Here is a 26,288-nt window from a genome sequence, read left to right as displayed (position 1 = left end):
AGAATAATGGGTATTGGAATAAAATGATGGTACAGATTTAAAGTGGTAGTGAGGGGCTTCTGGGAAGAGATGACTTTAGTAGGGGAGTAGAAATTGTTGAAAACAGCTGAGAGACGTGGTGGGGGGGCAGGGGAAACATATAAAATACAAAAGTGGAGAGAGTGGGTGTAGAACTCTCATCCAAATAAGACGAGAGGTTTGTTAAGGATGCAGAATAGGAAGGGTAAGGCTGCAAACCCAAGGGTCAATGCAATCAGGATAAATGTAACAACTTGGGATTATTATTTATTTGAAGTATTTGTGAAAACAAATTCATGGATAAGATTTCTATTTTCCAGAATCAGTCTTGTCTATTTTTTTTTATACTACCAGTAAAACAAAGCCTCTGCCTCTGCATGGCAAAAACACTTCCTGGAGAACGAGTGTGAAGTGCAGCTGCCTCTCCAAAGAACCACCTACTTCCAGATGTCGCTTATGTTTTCCTAGTAGTTAATGTCAAGGGTGTGGAACTGAAAACCAGGTCTAATTTCTCTTAACAGGTCTGGGGGCAGGTTATCACCACTCTGGGACATTTGGCCTCCGTCCTGCCAGAGGAGCAACTAGATAAAGAGCTTCCATGGTTGGTTAAAGAGGTTGAAAGCCTTCAACCCCAGCTGCCTGCTGATATGGCGTTTCGTTTGCTCAAGGTAAGTGTGACCTCCATTTGCTGTCCATGCCTGCCACTGCAACCAATCCCAAGTGATCCGCTCGTAATGAACACCCTATCCCATAGTGAGAGATTAGCTTCAATGAAATAATAAATTACTGAGAAATGAAGACCAAATACTGAACTAATGAAATTCATTGGTGAGTCAGTTACACCACAGGTGGAGTTGTGCAATGGTTCAGGCCGCCATCATGTGCACTTTGGGCCAACATATTGGTATTCCACACCTGACACTACCAATGTTCGGAGTATCAGTAATTTTGAGTAACAGGAAAAATGTATGAATCCAAGTTTGCCCCTAAGGTAACTGTGAGAAATAGAAAAACCACATCAATTCAGACTGTAATTCCCCACTATTTGACACATTCACGCCTGATAATTTCTTCGGCTTCGTACTGGCGCACTGTGTGCATAGATGAAGGGATTACGGTGAATATAGTTTTCCAAGCATTCATTCTAAATACCAAACCAGCTAAATTCTGATTTGTACTTAATTTGTGAAGACAGCTTGAGAAGCAAAACTTGAATTCTTATTTGTTACATATGAAATCGGGATAAATAAAGGAAAAATGTGAACCAAACAATTGTGCTAGAATTTAAATAAACATCAACCTTGCTGCAATTTTTCCACTTGTTGTGATACTGGGTAAGTCAAATTTGGTTATTTAAGTGAAATCAAGCATACTGACGCCCCATATGTGTGCGGTAATCACACAGAACAGCAAATCTTCAGTCACTAGAGCCCAGAGATAGGTCCTGAGCAGTTATGAGGCATACTGAAGCCTCAGTGACCGCTTAGAACATACAGAGGGACATTGTAGTCTGAGGGGCTGCTTACACCCTTTGAAATACAAGTTGGATACGACAAGTACATTTTTAAATGACCTTCACTGAAGTGCACAATGACTTTGCATTACACTCCTGGTGACCGAACATACAGGTAAAAGAAAGTAATTTTAAGAGGGGCCCTGGAATTGTATCATGTTGGTAATCAATAATTTTTTGGCAGTATTGAATACTACTTTTGGTTGCTATGTGAAATTTTAAAATAACATTAGCAAAGGAAATAGTCCACAGTTACTCGGGTTCATACTGTATTTAATGAAAAAGCAAGAGAGACATAGAGCTTGGTGGAAACATTATTGGGATCATTACTTCTCAAAACTTCCAATTTTCATTTCCACAGAAATATTGTTTGGAGAGGCTTTAGAATAAAAGATTAGTGCTGAGGCTCTAAGCGGGTCAGTTTCTGTGGGTCTGATCACTTACAGTTCAACAAAGGACAGGATGTTCAAATTCCCTTACCAGGCCTTCTTTTGACAGTCTCCACTTGGAATAAACATTTGAAAGCCAGCTACAAACCAAAAACAAATCACAAAGGTTTGGTGTAAGGCATACTGACCATGCACTTAATTTTAGGCCATTTTTCCGATGATTCTTCTGAGCCTTCACTGTAGGTGAGCATTCTCCTCATTAGTATCGGTGAAGGTAAACGTGTTCCTGTTTTTAGGCACACATTTTATGTCCTGCAGTTCCTGCCTCCAAGTTGCCTTAGATTCTCATAAGCAAATGCTTCCACATTTAGGCACCTCTGTACTCCCTTGGTTCAGTCTGCAGGGCTGCAAGGGGACATTGAGGAACCTTGGTCCACAAATATTAAAAGTGAAACAGGTGCAGTGGCATCAGGATCCAGGGCTTAGAGGAGCACCCCAATTCATACTGTATTGTACTATCTAACAGGAAACAAGGGGCTGATTTCCTTTCAATAGGTCCCATCTACCCGTGCTGCATCTCAGTGTGCCCTCTAGCTGGAGGTTTATCTGGTTGACTTTGTATGAGATTATATTGTGGGGGGTGGAGCACTTTGAGAAGCAGGCAGATACCTAAAGGTCCTCTGGGATAAAGAGGGGGAACCAGGGGAATGAAGAGGAGGTGACACAGATGAGGAGGAATTAATGGAGGAGGAGGACCAGGCCCACCAGCAGGATTAAGAACACAAGGAACTGGATGTCCTGGAGAATGACGAGAAAGCAATAGCAGGAGGACCATGAAAAAGACTTAGAGGATCACACAGCCAGAGACCAGGATGACTGGGACCACCAGGATATGAGGATCAGTGAGACCAAGAGAAAGAGAAGGCTCAGTAAAACCAGTATGAGAAGTAGAATGAGGAAGCCAAGAAGAACCAGAACCAGAAGGCGAAAAAGGGAAAGAAGGATGGGTACGTAGAAAAGGAGGACTATCAGGAGGATGAAGACCACCAGAAGAAGAAGTAAAAAGATGACCATATCCACAAGGGGAACCTAGACCACTATGAATACCGCACACAGGATGAGGAGAAGGAAGATGACCATGAGGATGATTAGTAGGGGGTCAAGTGGGGAGAGGATTTGGCCTAGTGGCTAGGGCGGTTGACCTTGAATCTGGGGAACCGGGTTCGAGTTTTGCAATGACGCTGAACATCCTGTGACTCTAGGCAAATCACTTAATCTCTCCATGCCTAAAAAAAGGAATGTATCCTCATGTAATGCAACTGATGCTATGTAAAGTGCTGTGATACCCGATACCGGGTCAAGTTCGCTCCCCGGACGTTATGGAACGTCAAGACCACCAGAAGGATTTGGAACACTAGAACCAACAGGGGACCAATACCATGCCCAATAACTAAGAATACCAAGAGGATCAAGACCAGGAGACAAAGGAAAAGGTAGGAGAAAAAAGAGGAAAACCAGGAGGAGGAAGACCAGAAAGAGGAGGAGGACCAAGAAGAGAAATAGGAGGTCGGAAGGTCCAGAACAACAGTCACCACCATGACCATATTGAGGGCCAACACTAGGACTGCTAGGAGGAATAGCACCAGAAGATTCAGAGTACCAGGATGAGGATTACCGGACTAGCTGGACCACAAGCAGAAGGACAAGGAAGATCATGACGACCAGTAGGACTCAGACCAAAGGAAAGAACAACAAGGACTGGCACAGCAAGAAGCACCATGGTGAAGATAATATTTACCAACAGAAGGAGGGTCTCAGGAGGATGAGGGCCACTTATGAACAATGAACAATACCCAGAACACTAGGACCAAGAATATGTAGATGAAGACCAGGAGGATGAGCTTGAGGAAAACTATGAGGTGGCAGAGGGGAAAGAAGAGTAAGAGGATGTTCAGGAGGAAGAGACCTAGAAAAAAAAGAGCATGGAAATCGACACAAAGATTAGAGGAACTAGGAAAAGGAAGACTTGGTAAACCAGGAGCATGAAGATGAAAGGCTACAGGTGGGAGACCAGGAAGAGGGGAATGACCAGGAGGAGTAGAGGGACAAGGGCAACCAAGAAGACCAGGAGTACTAGAATTACCAGGTTCACCAAGAGAATTTGTGGACCATGACCAGAAGGATCAGGACACAACCATCAAGAGATTCACGAGAAGAAACATCAGATGGACTAGGTACAGGAGTAGCGAAGGCAGAATGAGGATTTGACAAAAGGAAAGGTAGAGCAACAAAACTGATTAGTGACATCAAGACCAAGACCAGCATGAGGACCAGGAACAGGAAGACCAAGAACAGGGAGGAAGGGACTAAGATGGCTAAGTGGATCTAGACAACAGTGCCATAAGAAGCAGGAGCAGCAGACAACCAAGAGAACTCGAACTACCAACAGAATTAGGACAGCCGAGACAAGGGCCATCAGCAAGAGCGGCTAGGAAAACAGGGCCTACAATGACAAGTAGTAATTCTAAGCTACGTGTTGGGCATGCTCCAGTTAATTGCTGCATATGTTCGGTTGTGGTTCCTTGATAGACCACAATCCAACCTCTGATGCAGAGAAATAATTAAATCTGTGAATGGTCATCTGTCAAAATGTACTTGTGGTAATTTATATTTAGAATTAGAACACATGAGAGCTCAATCACACAGAAACTCCCTCTGGCATTCATACAGAATTTATACTTTAAAGTTTGTAACTCACCACTGACCATCACCATTTCCTCAAATTGCCCTTTGGCCTCATCCCAGTTTTCTTATCTCCTTACAGACCCTTGAGTTATGCATGCAGGCAGCTGTTACTAAGAGTTGCAGAGGCCTGAATGGATCTGTGCCAAATGTTCTTGCAGCCCTGCATCCCCTGGTAAGTATATACATGAGGATATACAAAGTATCTCAGTGGGAAACAACAGTCATTTCCTATGTAACATATTGAAAAAAAGAAAAGAACCACATTGTTCCAATTTATAGTAAGAGTATTTTTAAAGGAGAACATTTAGGAAAAAATATTAAAATATAATCCATAAAAAGCCTTGTTAAGTGCAATCTCAGCAACTGAAAAAAGAGCATGTGTCATTTGCATTTTTCAATGTAACCAGGGTAGGAGTCATGCCTCTCAAAAGCAATCAGAGCAGGTTGCCTTCACACCCCTACTTGGTAGTGTGGGATCCTCACTTATTCACCATCAGGTATTCCCTACTGTGACCTAGATCCCCACACGTAGACCCAGGATCACCAAATGGTACCAAATGCCCAAAACGAAATTTGGAAATCTGCTCAGGAGTACAAACCCTGATGTGAGCTTCCATATTATATTGGTTTGGGTCATCGTGGAGTCAGAGATGGTGGAAGTTCTCATGGCCTTGAACTTTTCCTTCCCACTATATCATTTTAAAACATTTTTCCCAACACATGACAAATTTCCGTGTGATTCATGCCAGACCAACACACAGAGTCTCATCAACATGAACCAATTTGCATCAAGGATGCAAAGAAAGAAGATTATGCCAAAAACTCTGTCAGTACTGTCAGCGTAGAGAGGTACTAGGCAGGAACTACCCATAAATCCATCTCTCTGCAACTCTTGCTCTTGTAATAGATAACAGAGAAGGATGGCGACCTGAAAGAGAAACAAACGTCTTACCTAATAACAATGGTTTACAACAGAGACATAGTCATGAACAAAGCTTATCTCGAAGGATCATTTGTCCATCTAGACTTTACTATATAACATTTACTGGACTCTGTGACATTCCCAACAACAGGAAACCCAATGCTTATATGGTAAACACAAAGAGGTTTAATAACATCGCATGTCATAAATCAATAAGTATAATAATAAATATTATATATCATATACATCGGATTAATGCCATCAATTAACGGAAATTCAGTACTTACCCAACAGAAAAAGGTCCTAATGTAGGCACCGACAGAAACAATCACCTCCCTCCTCTGCCAACCAGAAACCTGGGATGCAAAAGGAGCAAAAAGTGCACAAAAGATGCCCGCTCGAAAAGCATGAAACCCATCTTGCCTGCCAGAGACCTCGGGATGGAAAAGGGTAACTCACTTATCGTCCCCAAAGATAAACAAAGTTGAAATGCAACAACAGTGTCCTCCTTGATTTCCTTGAATAGCTAACACCGTCACTAGTTCCAGCTATGTTAAATAGCATTCCGTACGACTGCCTGCTGCAATCTCGTGAGACTTCAGAGTCTCCAAACCATACAACAAACCATTTGAAACTAAGGTGCCCATCTTAGAGTGGTGACTGAGGATTTGCAATTCAACCAATACTGGACTCCCAGATAATGCTGTTTTCAACGCAATTGATTTTGCTGTAGCGCTGTATGGATCAAGGCCCCACAAGGCCTACCAAACTATTATGCCATCATTCCCTCACTGAAAGTTATTTGCTGCCTGGATGTAAGGGATTGGCTTTCAGATAGCCTAGCTTCCATTCTTGTTTATTATTGCTCTGTTATTGACAGATCTGCACACCCTCAAGGGGAGTTTCTGATGAAAGGGAAGAGCCACTCAAGGTTTCCACAGCCATTATCCTGTCACCGCCAGGGAATACTTCCATGAACGCCGATTCAGGCTTACCCTGGCGCCGTCCGGTTGCGACTGAGTAACACGGACCTTGGCAGCCTTCATTCGAGGCATGCTGTACCGGACCATACTGAGCATCGACTCGCATGGGCCAAACTTTGTACTGCCTCGGCAATTTGAGGTTTAGTGCTATAAGGCAAATAAATTTGTTTTTGTCCTGATGATGGTTCTAATTATTCTTTAAGGGAACCGAAACGCCGTCGACTTGCTCATGCACCATATACAAACATATTTGATTGTGAAATTAATGTAATGGTCCAACTTGATATTTTCTGTGCATTGAATGTGTAAGCAGAAAAACGTTGTTTTGCCTTTAAACTTTCACTACCACTTCTTCACCTGTACTTACCCCGCTAGTGTTGGGCACAGGCTTGTGTACCTCACAGGGGCATTGTGGAAGGTATTCTTGTTATATGCTGGATACTTGTTTATTGAGTAAACTTGAATGACCTCTGTCCGGCTGGACATGTCACTCTAAAATATAGATTGGATTCGCGTCTATATTTATTGTTACTGCATCTTATCCTTGCATGGGACCACTGTTGTTTTAGAAAACAGTTTACTATATACAGCTATAGTAATCACATGAGTACTATGTGCTTCTAAGATCATCATTAAATGTTGTAGACCATTGATATCGTACCTCCTGGATACGAGTTGAAGAATTTCTGTATATTTGGCCTTGATGACCTGCTCCCCTGCGTTGAGTTTCTCGTTACATGATTTTATGTTGTGTTATTTTTCGTTTATTTCTATTTTTTCTCTTCACTTTACTCTTGCAGCTCATTCTCACTCTAGTGAGGTCCTTAAATATTTTGGAAGTAGCTTGATCCAGATGAGTGCAGAGTCCCGTGCCATAACAATACAGCTGCTCTGCAAGCTTCTTGCTGAAACTGGTAAGACTGTCAGTGGGTAGGTGGCAGTGTGTGATTTAGGTAACATGGACAATAGTTAAAAGACTAAAATGCTTGTCATGGAATCTGTAGCCCTAAATTATACTCCCAACTTACTCCCTTACTTAACCAATATGGTGCAGCTCTGAGCAAATCAGTTCAATTTCATATTTCTCAGCTATATTAACTGCGAATAGTTTCTGGGAGAGCACTGTAATTTTAGATCAAGCCTTCCTTCCATCACCTTCAATAACATGAATTGCAGTGAAAATATAAAGTAGTGGTCAAACAATGCCACCTTTATCTTTTCAGTTTATTGTTCCCATTGTGAGCCATTAATGGAACAGGGACACTGTGAACAGAGATCCTGACATAGACAGGACAGGAATAATAAGGGACATACAATACGGAGCAGGAAGACACAGACACGTTCATTGGGACATGATTACACAGACATCTACAGTGGAACAGGAAGGCGTTGATAGGCCCATGGGACTCACAGTCACAGACTCGTGCACCAAAACTAAAAGACAGAACCCTCAGGGTGGTCAGCACAGTTGATAGCGGAAACTTCATCTACTTATCCATCAATCTTGATCTTTCTAGAGAAAGGCAATATCTGTGTTGTGAACATTTGGTATATGGCTTTATTTCATAGATTCAGAAGGTGCCTCTTATCTGGATGCTGTCTGTCACGTGCTTGAGGATGACAATCGCAAGGTACCATCAAGCTATTATGTATTAAGCAATCTGTGTTAAAGCAGTTTCATAACTAACAACTCAATCTAATTAAAGTTTTGCACTTTTTGGATAGTGCCGTATTCTCTACTTACACTGACCCATAAAAGGGGTATGCATACTACAGTCTGTTGATTTTCTCCAAGGCAAATCTTCCTGGAGGTGTTGGGTCATGCAACCTCCATTCATGTGTGTCTGTTCAGTGCATCCTGAGTTCCATTGTTTCCCTGTCCAATTGGACATATCCTAGTTGTCCTGTCCCAGGTGCTGTTCCCTAATTGTTGAATAAGTGTGTGTTAAGAAACAATTCTTGTGTGCTGTCTACATGTTTGGTCTGTATTTCACATTGAGTTGGTCTGTAATACCCTTCACTGAAGAGGAGAGTGTTGATGATCAAATCAGGGGGTTTGAAGTTTAGAATAATAATATCTGCTGAAACCTTTAACAACCGGGGGGTAAGATATTTTGTTGATGAGTCAATGGTCTCTTCCAAGAATGATATTTGGGCTATGTCTCAGCGAAATCTCACCAAACATGGATCAATAGTGCAGGATAATATTCAGTGTGCACATTTGAAAAGTCTAATTGTGATATAAAAGATGTATTGTATGTAGAGATTGGAATATATGTAACTTTCTTAACGCCATATATGTCCACAATGTGCCCAACTTCAGTGACATTGAGAAAGCCGGTAACTTCAATAACAGCATCACCATGGTCAGTATGTAAGAAAGCACAGGACCTAGGGATGAAGGAAAATCGAAAAATTAATTTTCTTTCGATAATCAACAAAAACCTGTATTTCCATAACTGGGTCTCTAGTCTACTCTCTTTGGGGGGTTTATTGGGTTTGTAATTTTTAACTTCATGATATAAACCCAGTTGACTTTAGATACTTGGCAGACTAAACCAGAAACATGAGAGACAGGACTCTACTAGGAGCGTTAGAATCACAGAAATCAAACATGAATGTATTCTTTGGCGGTTGAAGACATTGGGGTCAGCTTGTGCAAATATGCAGCATTCAGAGCGATAATAGGGATGTGAATTTTAACCCTGCTTTGTGGATACAGGAGACTGTGACTATTTATGGTCTTGAGCCAAAATGACTTCTTGAAAGTGATATGGACCAATCAAACATCAAGGTGTGGGATAATGGACTCTAAGTACTTTAACCCATCTGTTACCTGATGGTAGAGTGGGGATGGTGTAGGTTTGCTATATCCTGTGGGTGGAGTTACTCAGAGGCCATCATTCTTCCCACAGACTACTCTAGGTTGCTTTAATTCCCACAGTAGTGGAATCCACAGCCTATTTTTCAGTCTCATTTTTTGGAATAAATACCAGGTCCTGAGAGGTTCTTTGTTGATTGTAACCTACTTGGACATATTTTTCAATGTTTTGCAATCTTGTACCAAGTCCCAGGCACCTATAGAAGGTGTAGTGTACCTGGAATGTTTGCATATTCCCTCAATCGCACTTTGGTCAGACTCTCTGTTAAAACAGTTTAATTAAATTGACTCCAGTTTCATTCTCAGAGTGTCTTAATAACCCTTTTCCAATATTTTTTAAAAGGTTGCATCGAGATACTAGCTTTCCACACATAACAAAATGTATATTTCTATCCTCTGTGAAAAAAAGGGAAGGAGAGATTGTATGGTTTCCTCACACTCCCTTGCTGCTCCCTCACCAGAATGAGGGATTTGATCCTATTTATACGACAAAAGGGTTTCTCACTAAACATGCTTACCAATTTTTGTTTATTATAGGTTATTCTTGCTACATTAAGTTTAATATCCAGTTTAACATCCAAAGGTTATTATGATATGAATGGTAGAGCTGTGATTGAATATGTGCTCAAAAAGTACAATCTCCTCACCAAAGAGCAAGTAAGTGGCAGATGTACATATTTGTTTAAGTGAATGTGTTAGGGAACAGCAATCGTAGTCAGTCCAAAAGAAATAAGGGGACCTTTTGGCCCCTTTGTGACCAAATGTAGCTCCTATGCCATATAATATAGCTCTGCAGTGTTCCATATTTGCACCGGGTGGTGGAATATAGACCATGTGTCCCTCTAATTAGTTCCCATCGGCCCGCCTTGACATTCCATGTTCTCCATTTGAGCCTAATGTTCCTGCACTACCACTCCAGTGTGTCTTTCTCCCTCCCTTGCTTTAAAGGTCTTCCTTGCTCCATCTATCTGCTTACATTTGCACCTGAAATACAATGCTCAGACACCGTGGGAATGGCACTGGATCCACAACAGTGCTCACAGGCACTGCAGAGGCCTACCACACAATCCAGCCTATGAGAGGCAACTGGCCATTAGACTTTACCAGAGCTTCTACGGTGATTGGGCAAGGCACAAGGGCATTCCACTACTGCACTGAAATGATGTGCTTTTCCCTGACAGTGCCAGAGGTGCAATGTCTCAGGTGTAGTGTCCTGTATCAGACGCTTACATATTATAAGTGAGTCCACCAATATTTTTATAGCATATGAATGCTATGCCTTTCCCTGCCAAATTACTGAATAATTTATTCTCTACAGAGCGGAGCATGAGAGCATAACCTCATTTATACATTTTATTTACATGTTTGAGGTGATTGTTTTTGCTTTCACTTTTGAATTTAAGCCAAGAGATTCTCTTCGTGTTTACAACTTGGATTAGGAAGTTGTAATGTTTTGACTCTCACATCTCTTGTTGCTCCATGAGGTGAGAAAACATAGTGAATATGATGTGAAAATACATGTTGCTTTACTTCTCTTGCTTTCCACATTTTCACAGTGCACTAGTCACATGGATCATGAATCTGATGTTGAGGAAGAGACCATCCGCATCCAAATCTCTCAGCTCCTCAATAAAATTGCATTACGCCATAGTAATACTCATGAAGTAAGTGAGAACAATGTGAAACGTAGTGGGGCATTTAACTAGGAGTGTAGAAAATATAAATTGCAGAATGTCCAAAGAGTCCTGATTTCCCAGGTGATCTTAATTATCCTCCACCTCACATAAAAGCATGTTTTAGTAAAGCTCCTTCTACTGCAGGGTTGTATGTGGGAACCATTCAGACATTTATCACGTCTGCTTTAACAACGTGGTCTGAACCACGAATACCTGTTTAAAATGCATTCCATTACCACACAAGTTGTTACAATGTCTTGCCTTAGGGAAAGCACTGGACTTTGGAATAGTGCAATTTACAATTCCAACTCCAGCCTGCGCAAAGTATGGAAAGTGTTGGATTTAAAGTCCAACATTAGGCCAACAAAGCTTTCCTTAAAGCACTTGTTGTAATGACTTGCATTTCTATGCGTTGTAAACATGCATTTGTGGTTTGGACCACATTTTTAAGCACAGCGTGGTTCAAGATGCAATGTAAAGGTTGTTTCCTTTGCTACTGGGATAGAGGTCTGCTGTCCCATGCAGTCCTCATTCCCAGTCTTTGCAGCATTCGGGGAAGATTGCTAATTAAATCCTACCTCATTCATTTTAATGAGGCAGGAGGTTTTGCATCTTCTTCTAAATAGCCAGTTTGACATGAGTGATATTGCAAAACACTGCTACTCAATTTACATCTAATATTTGCTATATACCCCATGATACATCAGGCACCGATATTTCACATCAACAGGGTCTTGCATTCCCAGCAATGGCTTTGCATTCTCTGGCACATTGATAAAGATAATTCTATGAAGATAACAGCAGATAATGAGATCATTTGCAAAGTTCAGCTCACTTGCAGGTTTTTTGGGGAGTAAATGTTGTGCACATTTTATGCAAATCATGTGTTCATTCTCCTTGGATGCAGAGCCACGGATTGTAGCATTAAATGGGATTGGTGCTACATGAGTGTAATACTAGGCATCTGCCTTGGACACCATCAGCAAGGAATATGGTATAAGGAAGGGGAAGAATCAAATGAAGCCCCATCTCCAGGAGAGGTGGACTTACAAAATGACACATGACCTTTGGTGCCCAAAACCGTCCCACATGGAATGATTGTATATCTGTGGAAATAAAACCTTAATAAATGCTAATGATACAAATAACGCTTTTGCCGCTCTTTCTTGAGGAATTTTGGAAAGAGATTTTGGGCTACATGCTGGAAGAGGACTATACTTCATCTGTGCCAGCTCTGTGCCAGATGCTACTTATTGTGGATAAAAGAGCAAGCATCAGCTTTCAGAAATGTGGTGAGTCTTATGCATCTACTCATTGATACTGTGGGATCGATCACTGAAGGTGGTTAATGCTTCTTCCTCAGCTCCCAGATCACCTCTTACATAGCCATGATATGGCATGAGGTGAAAAACCAGTCCATTCGCTCAGGGGTTTTGGTTGATTTATTATAGTATGTGGGTGTTCTTCTTTCAAATAAAAGTTTTTGCTCTCCTTTTAGAGATATATGTATCTGTGCCAATGTTGCAGCTCTCTACATACTTCTTGCAGTTTGCCAGCCATAAAGTTACTTTCCTGTTGGTTTCATCTCTTCGTCTGGTTAATGCTCTCAACCCCTGTCAACTGTCCCAGGTTTCCCCACTCCGTGAGGTTACTCAGGCCGCTAATGCTCCTCTTCATACCTTGGAGTGTTTTTGCTCTCCATGGAATGACTTCTGTCTCGTATGCTGATCAGACCCTTCTGGATATGGTACCTATTTATACATGTTTAATTTTGTTGACAGCAACAGGGATGTATTTTATTCCTCCATGGAGTTACTTTTAGTTATTATATTTTTCTCTGCAATGTTTCTGGTTCAACATTTAGGACTTCAGATCTAGACTAAAATGTTAGTAATTGGCCCTCACTTGACTTATGGACCTGGTACACAAGGATGCCTGCTCAATGAGGGTAAATGAAAATAATTATTTTGACTGACTCCACGGTTAGGAGGAAGATTTGCATCTGTGGGTGAGTACCTATAATTGCAGACTGCGTTTCCAGGGTTCCAATTAGCTTTCCTCACTCAGTTTTCCATTGGCTGTGTTGCTAAAGTGCAAGTGACCTGGGCAGATGGTATCATAGTCTATTTCTTTGTCTCCTGTGTTAGTGGGTCGTGAGCAGAAGAGAACAGGCAATATGTGCCCCATATTGCCTACCTCCCAGGTCATTAACATTATTAGAAAATGGATATGCAAGAACATGTTCTGGAGTCCTATTTTCTTATGGGTATCCGCTATTACAGAATTTCATGGTCCATTCAGGATGTAAAACACATCCACGGCTACTGCGGCATCCTCTCTTATCCCACTGAAGACTTTTGCCCCGCAATGATAGCTGCAGGTTGGATCTGGGCATGACAGCTTAGGTAGCTCCTCCTGCAGCTGTCATTGCTTGAGAGCAACCGCTGGGGGTGGGAGGGGGAGCATTGCAACACAGGACATCGAGGCACCTTACAACTCTAGCAGCAACCTTAGTGGTAGGGGACCTTTGCCAGTATCTGCAGTGATCTCAAAGTATCCTCATGACCTCTAGAGCATCAATGAAATGTCACCCATCACCCCACCCTCTTCGTTGCAGGGACAACTATGTGTCATAAGTGCGTGTATCAGCCATATATCTTCCTTTAGCAAGTGTTACTCAGTATTATATCAACTGAGTATGACACAGCTTCTCTCTTTTGTATCTAACAGCTAAAGGTCTTCCAATGCGCAGCCTGTTCATCAGACTACTAGTGAGTATCACATTCCACCCCCACCATATTCCACCAGATCCATTTTCCCAAGTTCTTTGCTGGCATTTCTATACAACTTGCCCATGAAGATCTTGAATTCAACTCAGCTTTTATCCATATGAATTTGATGGTTTTATTTCCAGGCAATTGGTTATCAGTACAACATACTACTTACATTGTACAGAAACAGCTAACATGTGGATTGTATAGAAAACAAGGTAGCATTTACAGATACTTTAAAGGCCAGAGAGTAAGACCTTATGAAATGATCACTTTCTGAATACTTTGTTGTGGATTTTCAGATAATTTCTTCTTATCCCCACTGGGATGTCGAAAGGGGAACCTCGGTCTTGGCTCTTCTCCAGCACCTGATTTCTGCAAACTACCCATTTCTAGTGGGACTCGCCAAAATGAAGATCCCCCCGCTGATAGCATATTTAGAAGGTAAGACCCCAAAGCATGAGCCAGTGAGCACACAATTTAAACAAGCATTAATGGCATTTAAAAAAGCATTGACAAAGCAAATAATTCTGGTGGCCGCTGCTAGCTTTCAGGCTTTGTCCACGCTTGTATTTTTTAACGGTTTTTGTAAAACTTTTTTGTGAATGGAGACGCCAGGTACTCACCAAGATAAAAAACATATTGTCTAAAGCATATATTATTGTTTTGGTCTTGAAAAGCCCACATTCCCATAGTAGTCCCTGGAACTAAAGAAAAATACTTTGTGTGTGAATATCCTCCTTGTGTAAAAGTAGAATGTCATCACTCACAGTGAAGTTAGCCTAGGGCTGATTGGCCCATTGTGAATGCTGTGGAGGACAGAAAAAAACTGTGTTTAATCTGACACAATAGATCCACTGATGAGGAGGTCTGACTAAAAGCCTGTATAAGTAAGCAAAAAATAAAAATGAAAGAAATACACACAGTCATTTTTTGTAGCTGGCTGCTGCCATACTTCAAACTGCATCGACAGAAGCTTCATGCAAGTTCTGGGTTCCTTCCTCATGTAAAAGAAAGGCAGTTGAAAGCGTTGGTTTGCTGAAAATCAGTTAGATACAAAGCTTCTGCAATGAAGTGCTTCAGCTGTCAGACGCTAGCCTGATCACATAATGAAGCAGTATCTTGAATCCGTGTTTTAAAGTGCACATTTGCTCAAACATTCCATGAACATAGAAAAAATACTTCTTCAAGATATCCAAGGCCATCATGATTATTACACTTCTCAGAACCGCAACAGGTCTTTTATTTCAATTGTGACTTATTTTAACAATGCAGTACCACCACTTCTTCGAAATTATTGAGCTTGAAAAAAGACCCCAGGTGGCTTCAATACAGAAGAGAATTTCCAAACACATTTATTAACACCAAACGTTGTCTCTACTTTTATATTAGAAGCAGGTATTAGTCAGGGTACACGGGAGGGTAGATTAGCCTGCTTGGGCATAACATTGTTTGTATGATGAGAAAGGCTGAACAGGGTATTTCACCGCAATTAATATGTATATAAATGTTAGGACACTGGTTCAACCATTAGTTGCAGTTAAAAGTAATGTTTTAAATGTTGCATAACTGAATCCTACTATGTGAGAATTTCACAGTAAGGGACATTAGAAGAGTTGGTGATATTACGTTGGTGGTAATGAATTGATACGTATTACTGTTAGGTTGCACACCCTTGTTTTCTGTAAAACAAGACATATTTCAGCCTGTGTATACCAGATATCATGCTGAAGTATTTTTTATGTGTTTTAGGTATATATTATTACTTATTATAATTTCATTTAGGTGAATTATGAAATGTTAAAATCATTTTGGACTTGGATATATTAAAAGAGTATTTGTCTATGAGTATGTAATTTTAGAGCATGTATGCACTTTTTAACTCTGAACTATAATGGTGATCACGGTTGCACCTGACAGCCAAAATGCTTAAGGGCAGAAACTCTGTAATACACTGATTAAAGGAGATAAGAGCAACATCAAGGGCAAATGAATAAATGAGGGCCTTGAAATCAATTACTAGGTGAGGCTGAGCCAACAGACACATTTTTCACACTTTGAATTGTGTGATTCTATTTCTGCCAGTACTTGATATGTAAGCCCATGGCCTTTAAAATGAGTCTTGACGTTTACCTTTACTTACATATATATCTTTTTTTCCAACTGCTATTTCAGCTTCAACGGAAAGAACTTTTGACTTGGCACAGTGGAAATGCATCCTTGTTTCAGTAAGGAATATTTGCTAATGAATGTCACACATGACTCTTGACTCATTGTTTTCCACAACCACTCATTCAGAGTGAACATATGCAGATATTAAATTCACCCCTTCATAGGCCTGTTCCGCTACATGGTTGCAATATTTTTACCATATTTATATTGTATCTCTGGATTATGATCCTTTCTATGACCTTGAATATGATTGGGCACAGTAGGCGGGGGGACGGGGGGGGGAACGTACTGGGTACACAAAATGTTCCTAGGATGCAATATTTACTAGCAGCATTAATACCCTCTTTGGCCCAAGTTGACACTCAGAAAATTGAAAATTATGTACTTACTGCACCTAGTTCTGCATGTATCAGAGTTTATCCCCATGTTTTACTCAGGTAAATTACAGGCTCTGCAGTGATTAATTCATTACTCATAAATTTGACTGTTGTTGCACAGGGCTAAAAATGTAGCCCCACACTGGTAATCGGGTACTCTGTCTTTTTTTGTCCCCAGGATAGTCACACTAGCACAAAGTTGTTTTTTCCATGGATTGTCACAATATTTCTCTTCCTGCTCTGCCCACTGCTTTTCGAATTATCAGTATGTTCATATTATGCATTCAGCTTGGCACATGATCAGTGCTCCCTATCTTCATCTGAATTATCACTCTGTCACTGTTCCAGTTCAACCTTTTAATGACCATATTATAGCTTTCTCTATTCATCCCTTGCTTATCCCATTACTACTTGGTTCCTTTTTAATTCCCAGACAGTCACATTAACTGTATTTTTGAGCAGGCCATCACACTCAATTGTGCTATTAATGTGCTCCTTGAGGGAAGGTGGAATCTTACTTCATGGCTGCCACCACTTATTTCCTGGTGTTTTGATGTTTTTTGACTTAATTTGGCTGGGAACCTGTTTTTCAGGTCCCCAGCCTGTCTGCTTTCTCTTATAAATTGATTCCATGTACTTTAGATACACTCCAGATTGGATTCTGGGGTACCTTATAAGTCCCTAGTATATGATATACTATGTACCCAGGGCATAGGTACCCCAGAGGCCTCCCAGGGGCTGCAGCATGTATTATGCCACCCCTGGGAAGCCTTCCAAAATGACAAAACAGGTCTGCCACAGCTGCCTGTGTAAGGTGGTGTATGCATCCTTATCTACTTATATCTACCTTATCACTACACATATGACCCTATCAGTCACCCCTATGGCAGGCCTTATCAATCCTAAAGGCAGGATGCTAGGTTTTTTGTGAGAGGGTGCCCAGGCATGAGCAGAGCCCCTCTGCAGCCTTCGGAATCTATCTTCCGGGGTTGTTAGTGATGCGGCCTAGACTATATACTCTTAAGTGCAGTATAATATCGAGGTAAATGCTAACTTTAAAACGGTTGCACAGAACCATGTTGTGTTTGGTGTCAAACACCTTGGAATCATACCTCACACCAGTAACTGGTGTGGGAGGTATAATTCCTCCATGGTAGAACCACTAGTGTGGGGCACTAGGGCTACCCGGTACCAGCTTTCTTAACCCTGGCATCACAAAATGGATGCTGCAGCCACAGACAGGAGTCTGGCCTCCTGCTGCTGGACGAAACTCCGGCAGGGGAGGCCTGGACAATAGGTTGTACCCACCTCCCAGACAGGCTTTAGTGTATTGGGGCTGGGTGGGTGCACTCCAAGAGTGCTTTGAAGTCTGCACTGGGGGCACACTTGGTGTCCCTGTGCAGAGCCCAGTTCAAACCGGTTGCAGGGGCTACCAGCCGCTGCTTTGGCGTGGAACTGGACAAAGGAAATGGGTGTAGCCACCCTTCTTTCCAAACCCTCCCATAGGTGGGTGTCCCACACCTTCCTTGGGTATAAAGTAGGAACCCCTGACTAGAGGACTTTATATTTACCTGGACAAAACTCTGATACTGAATCCTGGAACTTCAATGACCTACACGAGGCTAGATGACTGAAGAATCTCCTTTGGAGTAAAGGAGTTACCCCCTGCGTGGCAGGCACCAAAGACGCATCTGACTGGTTTGTATCTCCAAAGCTCTTGCTGGACTCCGAGGAATTTGCAACACAGGAGGTGGGTCCCTAGACTTCCCAGAAGCTAACCCGAGCTCCCAGCAAGGCTGAGACCTGTAGCCCTCGTGGGGACCATGGAACCGGAACCCCTGGGCACCGTGCACATTTGCAAGTGCATATGCTTCTTGGCGATCCTTGAGGCTATGCTTTAGGTTACTTGTAGCCCAGACCCCGAGTAGCATTTCCACCGAAGATTGTTGGCCTACACTTAACGAGTATTCTGTGAGCCGACCCTTTGCGTTTTCTCTCAAGGTACCTTTGCGATCCCTAGTCCGTTGACCTGTGGGTCCCTGAGAAGGCAACTTTAACTTTCCTTGGGCTTCCCTGGTTGCTCCAGACGTACCCTGACTCTCCATCACTTGGTGAGTCCCTTGGACCTTGCTGGTCCACACTGAAGCATCGTTTCTCCTTCTGCGTGGGTTGCTGTTGCTAAGACTTGTTGTCTTCAATCCAAGCACTGACAACACAGTACTCAACATCCTTCGTGGGACAGCTTCAATCCAGCTCCTGGTCATCGTCAACGCCTCCTGGTCCTCTTGGCTGAGTCAAGCTTCACCTCTTCGCAACTGAATCACCCGACATTGGTGGACAGTCGTCTATCAAGCCCCTGGTCGCTGGCAAGTTACCCAGACTCTGTCCCCGCTGCTTTCAGGTTCTTCACATCTTCGATCCAGGCTTGGATCACACCAGACACTTTCCGTCTTCTCGGCAGCAGTACTTTGCAGCAGGTCGTCATTGAAAATGATGACAATTCTCAACACCATTTGACACCCATGCACCCAGCTTCCCTGGGTGAGGTAACTTGAGTACTCTGGTGCTCTCATGATTGTTGGTCCGTGAACCCCTTAAGTCTAAAGGGGTTTGCTCAAAGTCGTCTCCTTAGTGTCCTTAAACTTTAAAATTCCAACCGCTGGTGCCCTTCGCTGGGCTGGACGTCTGACCTTGTCCACGCCACTGTGGAGCTCTGAAAAGCTTGGGATGCTCTGGAAGTCGAAGGGGTTTGACCGGTCGGACCTGATAGGCATTTCGCAGATTCGGGATATATGGGGCAAGGATAGGATAATGACTTTTGAGGAGCTGCAGGCCAAGTACCAGTTGTGTGACACCGAGCGGTTTCGATACCTTCAGATTAGCCACGCATTGGGTGCTGCGGTGCCCGACGGGGCGGCACTTCCGGTGGCCTCCCCGCTGGAAGATCGCCTGCTTGATGGCCTTTTACCTACTAAAGCGATCTCCCTCACATACCGTAAATTGATCAACCATACAGACGACCCGCTGGTGCGCCTTCGCGAGCAGTGGGTCGCCGATGGTCTCGTCCTGGATGACGAGGATTGGAGGGAGGCGGTGGCATCCCCCAAGGAGGTGGCAGTTCCGATGAGGCTTTGCTTGGTACAGCTTCGGATCTTACATCGATCTTATGTTACGGGCCTTGGCCTGCAGAGGATGGGACTGACTGAATCGTCTGAGTGCCGCAGGAGATGTGGACTGCCGGGGTCATTCATTCATATTCTTTGGGAATGCCCGGAGGTCCGGGAGTTCTGGAACCGTATACACGCAAAAATGAGTGAGGTGTGGGAGATGAGAGTTGATCTGGAGGCGCGGTGATGTTTGCTGAATGTGTGGGAACCCACGGACCTGCCGACTCATGGTAGGGTGTGGGTGACTCTCGCGTGTGCAATAGCCAAGCGCAACATCGCACAGCTCTGGGGGGCGGCTCGGGCACCCAGGTTCGGGAAATGGATGGAAGATCTTGATTGGTGTATGTTTCATGAAAAGTCTGTGTATGTCTCTAGGGGGTGACCTTGCAAATGGGTCAAGATATGGAGTGCGTGGAATTCATACCGTGGAGATATCTGTGAACCCCCTGCACTGGAGCCGATAATTGTGGACTCTGAAAGTTCTTAGGCCTGTTTTTCTATCATTTGTCATGTATGTATTAAGCCCAGAAGTCAATGTTGGAATTTTGCCATTGTGGTCTCTGCATTTCGGTCACTGTTTTATGTGTTTTGTTTTCAATAAAAAGAATTAAAAAAAAATAAAAAATTCCAACCGCGACTTTCCTCATAGAAGCTAACGGAGCTTGCGGCGGTGTTCTCACACTGCACACGTCCCCAGTGAGTCCCCTGTGTCACTACCTTGGGTGGTTCCTTGGGGTCCCGGAGAATCTACAGGCTCTAGCCCTTGTGACTAGTCAAGTTGTGGTTCTTATACCACTTTCTTAATATATGGTTTGGTCTCCCCGTGGGGCCCATTGTATATTGTGCTATTTACTTAAGTTCTATCGTGTTTATGTTGTGTACATGGCTCTGTAATCTCATAAAGAGATTACTAGAGAGTGTTTAGTAATAAATATATATTTTATATATATATGCCTTGTGTGGTTCTTCTTTCAAGAGGTTATGATCTGGTAAACCAAGCTGCTTTACACTCATTCAAGACTTAGCCTGAAGGCTGCTCTCCATAGCTACCACTAGGATAGCTTTCAATAAAGGTCGACTTACCTATCATCCATAAGGGTTGTTTGGACTGGTGCAAGGTGCCTACTATAACTAGTGGACAGCATATGTCAGACCAACTTCTCACACTATTGAGATGCAATTTTCTTTTCCTTATGTTCAGTCTTCACCCTTGTTAACACTAAATTTACATTTGGCCCCCAGACTGGTGATCGAAGAGTCTATATGTTTGCATTCTGCTCTTAAGTATGTGATATTGTTTCACAGTCTCCATCAGCATGGATTACTGTGCTGTTGCTCTTTTCACAGTAATTTGTTTGGCAGCAGGCTTTTGTTGCATGTGTTTCTTTGTAAATCATGGACACTGTAAATGTCTCCTTGTTTCTTCTGACCACTGATTTCACACCACACTAGTTAAGCGTGGCTATATGTGTTCTCCGTTTTTTCTGCCATCATAATATTTTGTCATTACTGAGGTTGTTGTTAGCCGTAGTTTGTTCACTCTTATCTTCTTCAAGTCAATGCACCCAGACGTTAGCTGTAGATACTGCATTTAAGTATATATTACTGTGCTAAAGTTTCTCTCTGTTTTCTTTGCAGTTCCTGGGGTCTATCCTGAAGCAAGTTCCATACAGAGAATGGCACGTCTCATTAATGGAGGAGTTCAGCTTTCAGATTCCCAGTTTTGTCCACCATGAGAATGAGGAGGTTAGTGCTCTCAAGGGTCAGCATTGAACCACTGGGGAAATCAATTTAACACAAAGGCAGAGAAGGATAGAACTGTGTATTCCAATTGCACTGTGATTGGTAAAGTTCATTTTTATACTATGGGTACACAGGACTGGAATTGACCAGTCGGAGAAATAAGGTACGATTCTCCCACTCCCTGTAAAAGCCAACCTACTAAGAATCAGATGGAGATGAACTCCATAAGGTAATTCCTCTCCACCTGGCTCGTTAGGAGCCACCACATGTCAGGGTTATACTCATTGCCCCAACGGATCTCCTTCAGCTAAAAGGAACTCTTCATATTAGAGCCACCCGCCATTCAGTGGATCTGAGGTCATATTCATGCAAAAAGCTGTTTAGGTATTGTTCCTATCAAAAAGCAAAGAAGAAAGAAAGGCAAACAAAGAAGCGGGAATCCTAAGGATTATTTCCCGGTGACCTCACACATCCATGAGGATGTCATGCATCATAGTGCTCTTGCTCTTCATAGGGTCAGCGCTGCAATGCCCCATGGGACCCACAAAGTACCTGCGTGAGGGCGTTTTGAATGTGATTGTGGAGTCAATGTGTGCAGTGAAGTGAAGGGAGACTAAAACTGTCTCAGAGATACCGAACTTTACTTTAATGTAATGGTTCCCTTGGAAGGATTGAAAAAAAAAATTTGATAGGGGCTACTACAGTGGTGCGATGTACCCAGGTAGCCTAAATCTGTGAGTGTGGCCAGGTTGACATCTTTGGCCCCAAACAGCCTAAAAAAGATCCGTACACTTCTTCGGGAACTAAATAAATGGGGAAAACCCTTCCCTACACCCAAGGCGTGATATACAATGTAGGTATTCCCTCAAAAGAAAATACCTGTTTTAAAATATTTAAAATTGATTTTCCAACCTAGACAATAAATGATGAGAATAAAGAAAACACACAGTAAACAAATGTTTTGTATGTGTGGTCAAATATGCCACCAGAATCACTTTTCCAGCTTACTGTATCATAGTGTTTCCAAAGGTAGACATGTACATGCTATTGTTGGTGCTGATCAGTCTCCACAACCTGAAAGATGTGAAAAAAAACACACTAGTGCATACAATATAACAGAACTGGCAAGTGGACATACGTGGAATGTGTAATTGGAGTGATTATTCTCAGGTGTGGTGTGTACAGCCCCGGGAAGGACGGGTGACCAATTGGCCAATGAGGAGAGGAGGGGCGAGCTTGAGCCAATAGGAGCTAGCCCCCTCGTATGCTGGTGCAACAGAAGCATCATCCCGCATGTCTCAGAGTGTATAGTGGTCAAATGCTGGCCAGCCCAAAGACAACCATGGTTTTTTAAATGGCGCTTCTAAGCAGTAAAATAGGACAGTTGAATGTTTTCTTAATGGATAGTGACGGTAAGAGAAAAGCATGGTGCACCTAATTGCCCTAGTATATATAGTAACAGAGAGCAAGTAAGGTGCACATAACTGCTAGCCATCCCTCATGGTGGAATCTAGGCATATTGGCGTCTCTGTTCATTTTGGAAATATGGTCTTCCTCGTGTAATAAATAAGATGCGTGGCCAGTGGTCTATTTCCAATGGATTAGCGTGCTTGGCGAGCGCTATTGGGCAAAAGGCTAATGAAGAGAAGAGAGAAAAGAAGGGGTAAGCTGGTAAGCTGGAGCAAATAGGAGCAAGCCTCTCGCGTGCTGGTGCAGCGGAAGTAACATCCCTCAGTGGCAGCAATCTTGGAGTGTGTAGCGATCAGATTCAGGACGGCACAAGGGCATCAATGGTATTAGTAATGGGCAGTCTAAAACAGCTGAAACACAGAAAAATGTTTTCTTATTGGAGAGTACTGCCTCATTGGTATCAACAGAAACATTCATGTTAATGAAGAAGAGACCCATGCCAAGTCGTAAAATACTTATCATAAGCATTGCTTAGTGTGGCGTGAGACATTCTATAACAGGGCATTTCATATGTGACATGGTGCCAGTGGTGATATGGTAGATCAGATCGCATGTATGAAGAGAATGTCAGTGCATCCAAGGGAAGGGAGTATCTGATTTTGCAGGGGACTGACTGGGGAATTACACCTCGCACCAGGGGTTTTAATTGTTCAGACATTTGCTGTTAGTGGAGAGACAGAAAATCCACTGTTGCTCTCTTCTGAAAAGGTTAACAGGGCCCCATGAGTTAGTTGCTTCAAAATTGTCCACCGGAGGTCATCTTAATAGTAATTTGAGTCGTAAAAGTGATTGGACATTTCTGTAGTGCTGTGTCTGCAGTGGATGTTGCTCCAGTGCTCCATTATTCTTGGTTCGATGGCGCTTGGGGTCATTCCCACGTAATGAAGGCCACACGGGCAAGTGATCAGGTATATGCAGTTTTTTGTATTGCAGTTAGTGTGATTTTTCTATATCCAGGTGAACTGGGAACCCAACTTGACCTCTGTGGAATGTTTATAACAGAGGGCATTCCCCGTAGGACTCGCAGGCATAGTGTCTTGTCACAGGTGGTAAGACCCACAAGGTGTTCTACATATAAGACTGTTGAATGTGGGGCCTGGTGTGAATCAAGAGGTCCTTCAGGTTCTGGGTACACTTAAAAGCAAATCATGGCCATGGAATCTCAAGTGACCCAGTGCATAAAATACCGCAATGGTTCATGACGGTGCATTTGATCCGATTGGAGTTGGGGGTGAAGATAGGGACACAAGTAAGGACATTTTCAGATGACTTGTTTTGGTCTCCAAAAGAGATTCCCATTAATTGTTTTGTGTACTTTTCTCAGCACGTTTGGTAACTCTGGATGCGTAGTACCAGGAGGACAGATTCCTACTAAGTGTTTTGGCTTGAGCGCCATAATCTTTCAAAAAGCTGCAATTTCTCCGGACACAGAGAAACTGCCCATATGGCAAGTTCTCCCATAAGGCTTTTGGACGGTGGCTCTCAAATAAGAGAAGACTGTTACAATCAGTGGTATTTTTATATGTCTTTGTGCGTAATTGCCCTTGATTAATGGAGATTAGTAAATCCTGGAATGGTATCTGCCTTGTTGAGGCAGACTGGGTGAATCTCAGGTATGGGTTAAGAGTACTGATTCATCATCCAAATCCCTGGCATGTGGTGTTATCACCTTTCCAGAAGACCAGAATATTATCTATGTATCGTCGTCACTTTAGAATGTCGGTATTGAAGGGATTAATGTGAGTAAAGATGTGTTGTTCTTCAAAAAAGGCCATGTATAGACAGGCCAGGCTCGGGGCAAATGTGCTGCCCATTGATGTTCCTTGCATCTGATGATAGATCCAGGTCTTGAATTTAAAAAAGTTATTATTCTACACTGTCGTGGCACATTCAATGATAAAGTCGATCGGTGCTGCTGCTGTCCAAGTTTGTGCTCTGAGGCAGGCCTCAATGACCTCTATGGTGGCGTCTTGAGGGATGTTGGTGTACAAGGCCTCTAAGTCTTAGGGCCAGATGTAGGAGCCCTAATACCGGTCGGAAACGGCCGATTTCGGCCGTTTCCGACCGGTGTTAGGGTTTTCTAATGTAGGAGCATGCTTTACAGAATCGGTATTTTACCGAAGCTGTATTTACAGATTCGGTAAAATTACCGAATCAGTAAATACAGACTCGGTAAAAATACCGATTCTGTAAAAGCACATGTAGGTAGCACATCTTTGAGTGCTGCAGGCCTTTCAGATTCGGTATTTTACCACCCAATCCAATTGGGTGGTAAAATACCGAATCCAGGTGTGCATGCACATGTGTGCATGCACACCTAGCCATGTGACAGACAGACATGCCCTTAGGGCATGTCTGTGTGCCACATGGCTCACATGCCCGTCTTTGGGGTGCTAGAGGGTGTCAAAGTGACACCCCCTGCACCCTTGCTAAAATCGGAATTTTCGGTATTTCCCATTGATTCCTATGGGCTTCAAAGCCCATAGGAATCAATGGGCAATACCGATTCGGTATTTACAGAATCGGTAAATACCGAATCTTAACGATTCGGTATTTACAGATTCTGAAATACCTACATCTCCCCCCTTCATATTTACCACTTCTTAAATACCGAATCGGTAAAATTCGGTATTTAAGAAGTGGTAAATAAGAATTATCTACATCGGGCCCTTTGTGTCAAAAGGAGGTTGATTTCCTGTTGATCATTGGTGTCAGCAATCAGGTTCAGCATGTCCCTTGTGTCTTTGAGGATCAAGGGGGCCCTAGAGACCACTGGTATAAGGTAGTGGTCGCAGAATTTACTCAAAGGTTCCTATAGAGATCCAATGCTGCAGGCGATTGGCCTTCCTGTAGGGGGGCTGTTTTCCTTGTGTATTGTGGGCAATATGTAAAAGTAGCGGATCCTTGGTCAGGTATTCACCAGGAACACTGCTTCATGTTTAGCGATTCAATCTTGTGCCTCCGCCATCATGACCACAAATTGAATTTGTTTCATCAAGGTCTCAGTTGGATCTGAGCTCATAGAGCAGTGGTATCTCCCATTCACTAGCTGGTGTAGGCCTTCTTGGTTGTAATCGGTGATGTCCATCACAACAATCGCCCTGCCCTTGTCTGCTAATTTGATCACGATCAAAGGATCCTCGTCAAGGCTTTAACTGAGCTGCGTTGTTCTGGATGACAAATTGTTGAAGAACCTAGGAGCTCTTATCTGTGCAGTCTTCTTCAGTATGGCTATTTCAAAGGTGAGGACCTCACTGGGTGTCATGGCTGAAGTAGGTGTCAACTCAGATCGAATCCGTAGTCCTGAGTCCTAACTGTCAGGGGTTTTCCTGTCCTGAAAAAAAGCCTGAAGGCGAACTTGTGGAAGAACTGGTGACTTTTGCTTATGAGACGGAATTGCTCTTCCAAAGAGGTGGGCACGAATACAAGGCCTTTGCGCAGTACTGCAGTCTTGTCTTCGG

Source organism: Lissotriton helveticus, chromosome 2_1 (assembly GCF_964261635.1).
Source record: "Lissotriton helveticus chromosome 2_1, aLisHel1.1, whole genome shotgun sequence".
NCBI lineage: Eukaryota > Metazoa > Chordata > Amphibia > Caudata > Salamandridae > Lissotriton > Lissotriton helveticus.
Note: the sequence above shows the minus strand (reverse complement) of the source record.